The 11,983-nt window shown below is 39.5% G+C and overlaps 1 long non-coding RNA gene across 8 annotated transcripts in view; it reads right to left on the bottom strand.

Annotated features, from left to right (window-relative positions):
* Positions 1-863: 863 nt before the first annotated feature.
* Positions 864-11,983, bottom strand: part of LOC147823408 (uncharacterized) — a 33,358-nt gene continuing 22,238 nt past the window's right edge. For 3 of the 8 annotated variants that reach the window (XR_015443910.1, XR_015443909.1, XR_015443908.1), the window contains 2 exons: positions 4,112-4,168; positions 864-1,274 (listed from right to left, as the gene is read on the bottom strand). This is a non-coding gene — a long non-coding RNA (uncharacterized LOC147823408). The remainder of the gene's footprint in view (positions 1,275-4,111; positions 4,169-11,983) is intronic. The other 5 variants (XR_015443911.1, XR_015443912.1, XR_015443907.1 and 2 more) reach the window with 4 other exon arrangements.

Genomic DNA, 11,983 nt, shown 5'->3' with positions numbered 1-11,983 from the left:
AAGTAAGTGATGTTCACCTATCCCCTGCCCTTGGGGTCCACTCTTCCTCCCACTCTGTCCAGGGCTACATGGTGGGAAGGACGATGCTCCACACAGAGCTGCAGATCCTTGTAAAAATGGAAATGACTCTGGAGGGCTCAGTAGTTTCCGGGGTTTTACCATAGGACTGTCTGGTCAGGGACAGCATTTTCTGAGGCAAGCCTTCTGTGCAGCTACTGTCTAATAATCTTCAAATATAAATAGCTCCTGCTGGGCTTTTGATGTTCACACCTTGGTGGACACATTGAGAGATACTTAATAGCTGGTTGCGTTGCTGAGAAGCCTACATATTTCAACCCATTCCTCTGCTGATAAAGGACATTTGATTTGGCATGATTGTGGCAACGTTAAACTCTCATCCGTGGCAACTGGACTTTAGTCCCTCATTGGTATCAGGTTTAATGAGGTCTGGCTGAGAGGGTCTTCAACTAAGTTGATATTGATTGTCACTATCCGTAGAGTGGCCTACTACAATTTAAACCTCTTGTTCAAGGAAATATTTCATTTTGGCTAACTTTGTCTTCCACTGTAAAGATTGATTTCAGCATAATGATCCATCACCTGAGGAGATTCACTCTGCTGCTCCTGAACTCATATCTCACAACCAGTCATTTTATATTCTATGGGTCCCTGGCCAGGGTGCCTCTGCTCACTGCAATTGCCCTTCCATCACACAAGCCCTCTCTCCTTTCAGAGGATGCCACAAAGATGAGGGTTTCTCACTTCTTTTTCTCTGTTTGCATCTTCTGGAAACCTTGTCATTTACACACAGTTTCTAGCTGAAGAGCAAATCATTTATCATCACATGAAACCAAACCACAGAGCAGTTTGTGCTAAAGCAGACACAACATTTTTATGGTGAATTTGTTTTTATAAAACCGACTGTGGTGTCCTCACCATGTTGGCTTCACCCTGGCTTCAATCTTCACCATGTTGGCTTTTCGGGGGCAAGCAGCTGAAATTTTCTTGGATCTAAGGATAAAAGATCAGCTGGGCAACAAGAAGATACCAAACAGGGCCTGAAAAGTCATTCCCACTCTTTTCATGTTACATTTTCTCTTTGCACAGTTGCTCAGTCTCCACTCTGTCTCTTCTCACCAGACTCTTTTCATGCCAGTCCATTCAGTCGCATTTCCAAATTACCAGGGCTGCAATTTTGATTGCTTCATCTTGAGCCACCTGTCCAATCCGCTGTAGCCAGAGGTCAGTGGGCTTGTGCAACCAGATGTTCCTGACTTGGGAAACACAGTGGAGAGGGTTAGTAGGAGCTGGGCAGACCTTCTAAAGTATTTCTGTCTTAGTCCATTATGTGCTACTTTAACAAAATACCTGAGGCTGTATAACTTATAAAGTACAGAAATTTATTGTCTCACAGTTCTGGAGGCCAGAAAGTCCAAAATTAAGGTGCCAGCATTTAGAAAGACCTCTCTGTGTCGTCCTTTGACAGAAGGGCAAAGTGATGTCTAAAGAGACCCAGAGTTTCAACTTGCAAATTCCAGTCTTTTTTTAATTGGCATTAATCTATGCATGGGCCTTCATGATGTATCACCTCCATTAGACCCCACCTTCTAGTATTACTGCACTGGCAAGTAAGTGTCCAACACATGCATTTTGGGGGACACATTCAAACCAAACCAGTGTACAGTACACGCACTTATGCTTGAGATAATACTGATACTTTAAAAATCATAAATCATGTTATAGTTTGATAGATATTTAATGAACACCTAATTTGTCAGATACTATGCTAAGCTCTGAGGATACAGGTAAATAAGGTCCAGTCCTACAATGAAAGGAGTAAATAAAAGTCAACCAACTTACAAAATAAAATAATAGATTGTAATAATTTCTACATAAAACATTATAAGTGTGATGTGCCACAGTACTTCAGAGGCATGCCTCCCCGAGGCCTCTTTGAAGGGCTGATGTTAAATGTCTAAGGAAGGAGGTGAACCCAGTGGAGAGGATGCACCCCCTGAGGTGCGAAAGGACTTTGAGGACAAAACCAGAGTTTAAAGAACTGAACAAGAGCCAGTTCACGCAGGGCCTTGAGCACATTAAGGGACTGGGATTTTATCGTAAGGATTCTAGGAAGATGTTGATGAAGGTCAAGCAGGGGGAAAAAGAAGATCTGATCTGATCTATGGTTTTAAAAAATATGACTTTTTGGGTGGAATTACAGGCTGGCAGGAGTGGAGGCAGGAAAAGCAGTTAGGCAGTTGTTAGGGTTGTTCAGGTGATCAGGAGAGAAAGTGAAGAGATGACTCTTTGGGAGAGTGACAGTTTCTGGGCTGGGCAGATTCTATGCTCCAAACGATTGTGTCCCAACCATATTCATATGCAAAAATCTAATCCTCAATGTGATAGAATTAGTAGGCAAGCCTTCAGGAGGGGGTTAGGCTATGAAGGCAGAGCCCTCCCAAATGGACTTTATGACCTTATAAAAGTGGCCAAGGAAGCTCTTTTGACCCTTCCACCATTTGAGGGAGAAAAAAGAAGGCAAAGCTGACCCTCACTAGACACGGGGTCTTCTAGGACCTTGATCTTGAACTTCCAGCATCCAAAACAGTACTAAATAAATGGGGTTTTTTGATTTTTTGGTGGTTTTTTTTGGTACCAGGGATTGAACTCGGGTCCTTAGCTTGCGAGGCAGGTGGTGGAACCACTGAGCTAAATCCCGGGCCCAATACTAAATAAATGTTTGTTGTTCATAAACCACTCAGATTATGGTATTTTTTTATGGCAGCCCAAACAGACTAAGACAACAGAAGAGCAGAAGAACAGAATTCTAGATGTATTATAAGGTAGAACACCAAAATTTGCTAATGAGGAAGAAAAAAGAGAAAAATTGCATACTACAAACTAGCTTAAGTTTGTGAGCTCAAACTAGCTTAAATTTGAGTGGCTGACACTGTGGAAATCAGTGTGGAGATTTCTGAAAGAACTAAAACTAGAGGTTCCTTTTGATCCAGCTATACTTCTTGGTATCTTCCCTACAGAATTAAAAACATCATACCACAGTGATATATGAGCATCCATGTTTATAGCAGCACAGTGTATAATAGCTAAATCTTGGAAATGGCCCAAATGTCCATCAACTGATGAGTAGATAAAGAAGATGTGGTTTTTTTATACAATGGAGTATTACTCTGCCATAAAGAAGGATGAGCTTCAGACATTTATAGCTAAATGGATGCATCTTGAGACCATACTCTTTTGTTTTTATTATTCAATAAATTTATTGGTACATTTTAGGTATACAATATGATGACATTCATCATTGGGAATTTGTACTTTTACATGATATATCTTGGTTCTTATTTTTTTCCCCATTCCCCTGCCCTCCAACCCCTCCACCCCTCCCTATTTACAAAGACTTTGTTTCCATTTTTTCCTTATCTCATATTTATTCCTTTCCCTCCTTTCCTTTCCCCTCTCAAGTGAAATAATTGGACACATATGTTTAAATACCGCATTGTTTCTCTGGTATTAGAAACTGAAATGTGGAAATAAGGACTGAGAAGTATAATGGATGTTGGGAAATGGGAAGAAAGTGTTCAAATGTGAAGGGGAGCATGGGAGGAGGGAGGGAGAAAGGAAGGAAACGACGTGAAAATAGAAGGAAAAAATAGAAACAAAGCTTTTGTACATAGGGAGGGGAATGGGCTTGAGGGAGGAGATGGGATAAAATAAAATAAAATTTATTAACATAAATAAATAAATAACTCTTCCCCAAAAATAGTTGACTGGTTGAGTGGTTGGTGAGCCATTTTCAGGGATGGGAGAGACTGGAGTGACTGCCCAGGTCTTCATCACTGAATAACTCCACAGTACAAACATTGAAGTCCCTGGATTCAGATCAGATGAGAAACTCTTGTTGGTTCTCTTGGAGTCCAAGGGCTTCAATCCTTGAAAATGTCACCCCTACTCAAACCCACCTATCCATCCCTAGGATGCTTAGAGGAAGAAAGGCTTGAAGATGAAACAGTGTTAGAAAGCAGTAAATTAACCCAAATATCAATTCCCACCTTCTACGTATACTGTTAGGACAATACCACTTGAAGTGCTTTACCTGTCTTTTACTCTGTAATAATGATGATGAGGAGAAACGGTTGGTTGCGGGTATCTGCTGTGGGTTCCACATCCATAGATTCAGTCAATCATAGAATGAAAATATTTGGGGAAAAAATGTTAGTACTGAATATGCACAGCCATTTTTCTTGTCATTATTCCCCAAACAAAAAATATAATTGTTTGGATAGCATTTACATTGCATTAGGTATTATAAATAATATAGATATTATTTAAACTATAGGGAGAAGGTATGAGGCTTATACACAAATATTATAAAAAGGAATTGAGTATCTGCAGAATTTGGTATTTGCAGGGCCCTAGGACCAATCCCCAAAGAGAGAGAAAAATATACTTACTTCATAGCATTTTCATATTTAAGATAGAAACAAAGCTACTTATGTAAAGCACTTACCACAGTGCCTAAATTATTTTAGATGTTTAATATACATTGCATGTTATTATTCTTAGCATTTCTTTCTTTGCCATTTTTCAAAGTAAATTTATTACCAGGCACCAATTTGCTGCTTATCCAGAAAGTCTGGAAATAAGTTGTGTTTGTCTTTAGCTCTACAGACAAGGAATGTTTTGTTAGCAGTATAATTATTCAGGCAAAAAATACCACCACCAGGAAAACAGATATTCAACTACATTTTCCCAAACTAAAATGAAAATGGTTCAAGGCAGATCTTTTATGACTTGTGAGTTTATCTGAATTAAATATTCCACCAAGTTGTGGAATTAAATTATATTCACTAATCATTTAATTAATTCTTTATTATTTCTGTGAAATGAGAACTATTTCAGAAATTCATGGCATATGGTCATTATCCAATGGAGACCAATAGTGTTCCTGCCAAAGAGTGGATTTCCTGGCATGTAGTCTTCACTTAGAGTTTGCTATGGCTTGGGTAAGCATCTTCTAAAGGTCCCTGCGTTAAAGGCTTGATCCCCAGGGTGGTGCTATTGGGAAACGGTAGAACCTTTTAGGACATGGAACCTCGTGGGAGGCCCTTAGGTCACTGATGTATCCTTGAAGGAGATTGTAGGAAGTGGTCTCCTCCTTTTTCTTTTTATGCTTCCTGGCCATGTAGTGAGCAGTTTGCTCTGCCATGCATTCCCTGCCATTGCCATCTGGTATGCCCGCTAGAGGCCCAAAACAATGGTTCTGCTTGATCTTGGACTGGAAACTAAAACTGTGAATCAAAATGAACCTTTCTGTTTATAAATTAATTATCTCAAGTAGTTTGTCATAGTGACAGAAAGCCAATGCAGAGATTAAAGATAATGAAAGAACTGAGGAACATTCTGGTGTCTTTTTTCTACAAATTTCCAAGTGTGGATTAGACAGAGTATGTTCACTAAATAAAGTTTATTTATCTCTTTCATGAGGTTAGAACTTGCATTATCTAATATGGCTCCCTCCATTTCTATCTTCTGCAGCCATACATTCCCATTTGAAAGCCATTTCACCAATCATATATTTTTGTTTTGTTTTTGGTGGGGCTTGAACCCAGGGCCTCATGCATGATAGGCAAGTGCTTCACCACTGAGCTGTAGCTCCAGCCCACCAATCAGGGAGATCATAAACTCTCAGGTTTAAGAGGTATGCTAAAGGTTAACTGATCCAACTCTCCATTTGGCCAGAAAATAAGTGAAATAAAGAAATATTCCTTGTTGTTCTAGTTCTATCCAAGAACAGTTACTGCTGTTCCCACCATCTCACGCTCAGCTGCCCTTGAGGAGAAACTAGCAGTCCTGCCCCATTGTTGAAGAAAGTTCCACCATGTTTACAGAATTAAAGCAATATCCTACTGAGACTCCCATTACAGGGCTCCTCTTGCTCTTAGTGGTTTTTCCATAGGAAGGAAGCACCCATGGGCAACCAATATCTATTTTAAAAGGTGTGGTAGGCAGAATAGTAGCCCCTAAAGATGACCACATCCTAATCCTCAATACTATCCTAATCCTATAAATTATAATTTTCCTATCCTTGATTATCCAGGCAGGCCCAATGTAATCATAAGATCCTTATAAATAAAAGTGTGAAGCAAAAAGTGAGGGTCAGAGTCAGAGAGAAATTGAAAGAGGCTATTCATTTGGCTTTGAAGGTGGAAGAAGAGGCCACAAGCTAAGAAACATGGGCAGCCTCTAGAAGCTGAAAACAGACAGGAAATGAATTCTCCTTTAGAGACTCCAAAGAGAGCAAAACCCTGCAGACATACTGATTTAAATCCAGTGAGACCTGTGCTCGCTTTGGCAGCACATATACTAAATCCAGTGAGACCCATTTCAGATTTCTGATTAAATAAAGTCATGACTATCAGGGTCACCCACCCCTGCCATCTGCAAGCCTTAGCCATCCTGGTTTTCCTTCTGTTTCTGTAACTCACAGAGCTCATGGAGGGCTTGGACCCTTCTGCCTGGAAAGATTTTTTTCCCTGATAGTGGAGAGACTTTTAGACTTCCCCTAAATTGGTTCCTCCTCAGCTCTTTGTGGCCCATTTCATCTATAGCAGCCTCCCAGGTAGCACTGTATGATTTGCTTTAATTCTCTTCTGAGCACTTATCAGCTTTTCATCATTTTCTTATTTATAATACGTTTCTGTACTCATTTCCAAACTGCCTTCCCGACCAGAAAATAAGCTTCACGAGAACAAAGACCTTGTCTGTCTTCCTCAAACTTATAACCTCAGTCTTAGATGAGTACCTACCTCACAGGAAGTGCTCAATAAATATGTGTAGAATGAATAAATAAAATTTGAAAGATTAGTCACTCATCAGGCACAAAAGAAAAGGACATCATATATGACTCTGAAGATTTTAGCCTTAAGTGACCAAGAGATAGTGGTGCCATGACAAACAGTAGGACAGAAGGAAAAAGTAAATTTGGAAACTGGAGCCCAGGAAGAGTTTACTTTTTAATATGTTGGATATTTGTTGGATATGTTGGATATTTAATATGTTGGATAATAAGAAGTCCTATAGCCATTTGAACCGAACTCCAAAATTCACCTTTCTTCATCATCTTTCCCTTGAATTTATTCCCATTCTCTTCCTCTGCCTCCATCATTTAGTGATACCACCATTCAAACGGTTGTCCAGGCTCCAAACCTAGGAATTCATCCTGGACTTTTTTCTCTTACTCATTCCAACATCCAATGAGGTCAACTTCCAAATTGCCAAACTCAAATAAGAGGCATAGTTTTTTCATTTACACAAAGCCAGATATTTTACATTTTCTGCCCTTTTCTTTGATGAACAGTTTCAGTATACTACCTTCCAGTTACCTTTGAAAAAATAAATACACTTTTTCAGTCCCTTCAAGGTAAAGTTAACATTTTATAATGAATGAGAAAGTAAGCTACTTTTCAAAAGAAACTCCTACTAAAGAGAAATTTGAAAATAGGCATTTAGAAATATCTCCATCATGTTGTGACTTTCTTGCCCAAAAAATGATCCAGTGGAGTCATGTGGACAAACATTTGTATCAGAATGTTTTAAAAACTTGGTCTACTTAACTTATTTTTTTCAAACAGAGTTCAGCAGATATTAAACTTATTTTTTCACACTTCGAAAAATTATACCCCTTCCAATTAACTTGCAACTGACATATCAGAGATAAAAGATATTTACTAATTAGGATTTCATCAAAAACATTTGCAAAACTAATAGAGGAAAGGACAGAAAATAGAGCTGAGAATAGTTACTACAATTTAGTAAATGTGCTTCCATTTGGAGTCATATTGCTTTATGAAGCTTTTTCCAGCTACATCAGCCATTAAAACCAAGAACTGAAATGAACTTAGAAGAAGACCTACAAATCACATGAAATAAATCAATATTTAAAATATTAAGCATATTCAAGCATAAGATTTTGTTCATTATAAATAAAAGAAATGAAAATAATTCTTTTGTTTTGTTTATTTGGTGCTAGAGAATAAACCCAGAATCTGGTGCATGCTAAGCACATAATCTACCACTAAGCTATACCCGCAGCCCTTATTTTAAATGTTTTGATTTCATTTCTATCTTATCCTTTTGCCATTTCTATTTTGCAGTGTGTTGTTTTTGATTGTTTGGTAATGCTGGGGATTGAGCCCAAGGCCTGGCACATGCCAGCCAAGGGCTCCACCACCAAGCTCCATTTCCAACTCTGGAGTATATTTTATTATTTTTGTTTTGATACTGGGGATCGAACTCAGGTCCTTGCGCTTGTGAGGCAGGCACAGCACCACTGAGCTAAATCCCCAGCACAATCTGGAGTATATTTTAAATGGATATAGTACATTTTTGCAACAGTAAACAATTTATTTGAAATACAACTACACTGTGAGTGTGCACCTGGGATTTCCTTTCCCACAGGATGCTCACTCACTGCTCTGTGGGCGCATAGCATGAAAACCCTCCCACAACCCTCTATTTTCCACACCTCAGTTCTCCCGTGACCAGCCAAATGAGGTGTACCATCCATGGGTGTACCCTGATTCAATGAACCCTAATAATCTTGGCAGAAAGTAAACAGCAGCCACTTGTTAATACCAGAGTCACTAGCTTGCTGCTTGGACAAGGTAAGCAGAGAGTAACTCTCAAGCACTGGCTTCTAGCCCTTGCTCTTTTCCTTTTATCTCAAGAAGGCATATGGAATGCCAGTGGAGGAGAGCCACCATATTATAGGGATAACCTTGAATCTGTTCTAATTTAGTTTTTTAAGGCATAAAGCCATTGCAAACCTAACATTTATTATTAATAACACATTATTGGGCTGCATCCCAGTGAATCAGGACTCCCAGGTTGAAAGCCTCTGATTTATAGAATCAAATCTTATCTCCTTAGCTACATTCCCAACTCTGCCTTCCTCTCCAGCCTTACACTTTACCCTCTATGGCTCACACATATCAGACTACTTCTAATCTTATTCATACAGTCCCATTTGCCCCCAATTTCCCACATCCCCACCAGGCCAACTTTTCTTCTTCCATCACGACTGAGCTCAAGCCACCTCCTCCAGGAAGGCTTCTCTGACTCCCCATGTATTGCTCCATGACTGACCACAGTTGTGGATTTATGAGTTGACCATCCCTGCTAGACTGTGAGCCTTGGTTTAGGCCAAAGAGGGAATCTTACTGGTAATTGCAGTGCCTGGCCTGTAGCAAGAATTCCATAGATGTTTGCTGAATGAGTGAGAGAGTGGGTAAGCGAATGAATCAGAGAGCATAGGTCAGACTGAAAGGTTAACGTAATGACACCGCATCTACATTTGATTACTGACTCTTCATTGCCTAAAATTATGGCTTGAATGAAAAATCATCAAAGAAGGGGAATTTGTCGGTGAAAAGAGGAGGAATGCCACACAGATGGGGCCCTTCTTCTCACCCAAATAAGGCCTCGTTTCCCCTCCACAGTTGCTATCACACAGCAGCGACCTCTGAGGTCCAGCAAGGTCCAGTGAGGCTGGAGTCCCTCAATGGGCAGCCTTGAACCCTTTGGTGGCCCTTCTGTCTGGCATCCTGTGGGATTCCAGGAAGGGGCAGGCAAAGTGAACTCTAAGGAGGGTTCTCGGTAAGCCCTGGGATATAGCTATTTTCCAGCACATATTAAGTGATTTCAATTCTCTTGACAATTGGTGCAGCCATGCCAGCGAACACAGCTCAATATTAGCCTGCTTACAGTTAAATTGGATAATATACCCTTGCATCTCCAAGGAAAATAACTGCTCCTTTGAAAGCTGAGGTTTCTGTTTTGGGGGTTTTTTCCCATCTAAGAACACTTTTTCTCTTGACATTTGAGAACACCTTCTTTCTCAGCAATTGGGTGGATAGAACAAACTCTAAATAAGCACTGAGTGATTTTTTTTTTCCCTCGTCTTTTTGTTCCCCTTAAAACTTGCCTGTGTAACTGTGTCAGGTACTCTGCTCTTCCTGAAGAAATGAAAGCTGACTCAGGCTTACTAGGGTGGGGGTGGGGGGCTTTTAGTCACAAATAGCAATAGCCTGACAGTTATTTGCATCCTCAGCTTCCTCCTTTGTGTATCTGGGAGAGGTTTTGATTCAGTTTTTACAGAGCCTCCTTCAAATGCCACAGGCTCAGACACATTCTATCACTTGTGGCTGAATACATGAAATGGGCTTTCACCAGAAACAAACAGTCCTCCTCCCAGAGAAGTTTCTAGGATCGCAGAACTCAATGAGTTTTCCCTTCCCACCCAATGGCTTTATTTCTCTCTTGCTGTCCTATCCATATGGAGCGTGGGCTGTAGCTCTTTCTAACATGGTGCTCACTGGGATTCTGCATTTCTAGGCTTGATTCATTCTCAGAAGGTGAAAGGTACGGTCTCTAAAATCATCTCTGAAATGACCAAAAATACCCTCAGTGTTCACAGAAGCTGATTAAATTATTTTGAAGAGCCAATGACCTTTTTTTAAAAATCTCCAATAACTGAAGGCAACTACCAGTATTTCTCAAAGTGTGTTTTGAGGACCCCTGAACCCCAAACACCCATGTACTTGTCAAACATGCAAAGTCTCAAGCCTCATCAAACACTCTAACTTATGGCAAGGGCCTGGGTACTGGTATTTTTAAAGAACATTTGAATTAAGTGTAGTATATATTACAGACAACTTGCTGAAGTTTGACGATGAAGCACAAATGTAAAGCCAGCACTCGGATCAAGACAAGAACTTTACCAATATCCTAAAAGCTCCATTTGCTCCTTTCCAGCCATAACCACTTACCCTTCCCAAGGTAAACCATTGTCTTAACTTCTAATGCCATAGATTACTTTCAACTTTTTTGTTTTTGGACCAATCTGCAATGGACTCATATGGTATGTATTCTTTTGCATCTAACATATTTCACTGGTTATATTTGTGATATTCATCCACATTGTCACATATCATTAGAGCTTGTTCATTCTCTGACTGAATGATATTCCATTGTGTGACTATACCATTGGATTTCAATTTAAAGTATGGTGAAATACCTCAGTCTAGCCACCAGAATGGCTACAATTAAAAGTGGAGAGAATATGGCTCAAATGAGGCTCTGAAACACTAACAGTGGGACCATAGAATAGTACAGTCACTTCAGGACACTTTCCTGGCTGAATTGCATCTACTACCCTGAATACATGTATACCTGAGAATGCAGAAATTCTACTCCTAAATACCCAACAGAAATATATATACAAATCCACCAAAAGACACCAACTAGAATATTCACTTGTTCATAGCAGCCAAATACTTGGTAATACCTAAAAGTCTGTTAACAATTGATCCAAATCTGTAGTTTTAACAAGCTTGTTGATCAACTCATACACACAAAATTTTGAGTCTTTTCATTCAGTAATCTGAAGATCTGCTTGAAGAATAATGCTAGGAGTTTCAATAACTATAAACACCCATAACATCAATGTGTGTGTATTAGTTTCATCATTAAACTTATAACAGAGATTCAAGTAGAAGTTTATACTTAAGCACTCTATGTATTTTCCCATTGTTTTGAAAGCTGAGCTGGAGAAAAAAGAGTGCTTCACAAAACATGTTAAAATTTTAATTGTGTTCTCATAGCCATGGACTTAGGGCAGCTGTTGCTGTTGCTCAGTCACACTATCGCTGCTGTGAATGAATATTTCATATACTGCTGTTTTCCCATGAAGTTCCTTTGATTAAATAAAACTGGAATTTGTAAGCTCAGGAAATAACTGAAGGAAGAAAAATAACTCACTCACTCTTGGAAACTATGACAAGGAGCAATTGTACAAACCCCTACTACAGAGTCAAATGTGAGAGTTTATTTATGTGCTGACAGCAGCTGGCAAATCTGAAATATTCACCTACACAAAGGAGAGCCCTTAAGATGAGCAGCATTAAAT

This window comes from Heterocephalus glaber, unplaced genomic scaffold (genome assembly GCF_053883595.1).
Source record: "Heterocephalus glaber isolate CG9 unplaced genomic scaffold, H.glaber_assembly_v1.0 deba00001586, whole genome shotgun sequence".
NCBI classification, from domain to species: Eukaryota; Metazoa; Chordata; class Mammalia; order Rodentia; family Bathyergidae; genus Heterocephalus; species Heterocephalus glaber.
The sequence above is the reverse complement of the archived record's forward strand: the minus strand, read 5'-3'. Positions and strand labels throughout refer to the sequence as shown.